Consider the following 990-nt stretch of genomic DNA (forward strand, 5'->3'; position numbering starts at 1 on the left):
TTCCTTTAATTATTCACTGCTGACTACTTTTACAGACACACTGTGTATGCTCCAGTTTAAATAATATGAAGTTGTCTCCCTAAAGACAACAAGACAAGATTTTGTCCTCCTAAATTAGGAGACAATCCATAACTTGTCGGATAGCTAACTACTGAAATTGCTGTTACTTGTGCCTGATTTCAGAAAAAGTGAAATATTTTGTTTAACATCCATTGTACAGCAATAATTATATCAGCTTTAAAATATCTCAATTTGGGAACTTCCCTGGTGGTCCAGTGGCTAAGATTCTGCTCTCTCAATGCAGGGAGCCCAGGTTTAATCCCTGGTCAGGGAAAAAGATCCCACATGTTGTAACTAAGAGATCCCATGCAGCAACTAAAGATACCACATGCCACAACTAAGACCTGGTGCAACCAAATAACTAAATAAATAAAAATAAATTTTAATTAAAAAATAATGTTTAAAAAAAGAAAAAATATCTAAATTTGGACTTGAGAAAAAATAATTTAACAGGGAAACTACACTTAATGACTATAGCAATTTTGCTGCAGAAGTATCGTAGACTCATTTCATTACTTGGAAGTATATATTTCAGAGTTCAGCTTTATAATTTCTGAAAATCTATCAATGCTATGGAAATGATCAGACTGCATTTTTAATTATAGCTGTTTATCTAATGGTTTGTATACTCTTTGGGCTTAGCTCACCAAAACTTTTTCTCACCATAGCCAAATGCCCAACTTAGGCTTGAACTGTAGTCATATTTTAAATCCTAGGGCTAACTGTTACTATAAATTTTTCATTATCCTTTTAATATGATGAGCTCCATCAGTGAAACCAGTTAAATAAAGGGCTGAAGAATCAGTTATATAAAGAAATGTTTAACTCTGAATTATCAGGGCAGTTGAAATGCCATAAGGCATTTTGAACTTGAAAAGGAGTTATTTCCTCTGGGTGAATACAAGGCTGAAGAATTCTCCAGGTGAACTC

At 33.6% G+C, this 990-nt stretch overlaps 1 non-coding gene across 1 annotated transcript; it reads left to right on the forward strand.

Annotated features, from left to right (window-relative positions):
* The first annotated feature begins 261 nt into the window (after positions 1–261).
* On the forward strand, positions 262–334 carry TRNAE-CUC (transfer RNA glutamic acid (anticodon CUC)). Its single transcript has one exon. It is a non-coding gene; the product is annotated as a tRNA-Glu (tRNA).
* Positions 335–990: the final 656 nt, after the last annotated feature.

This window comes from Dama dama, chromosome 19, assembly GCF_033118175.1.
Source record: "Dama dama isolate Ldn47 chromosome 19, ASM3311817v1, whole genome shotgun sequence".
NCBI lineage: Eukaryota > Metazoa > Chordata > Mammalia > Artiodactyla > Cervidae > Dama > Dama dama.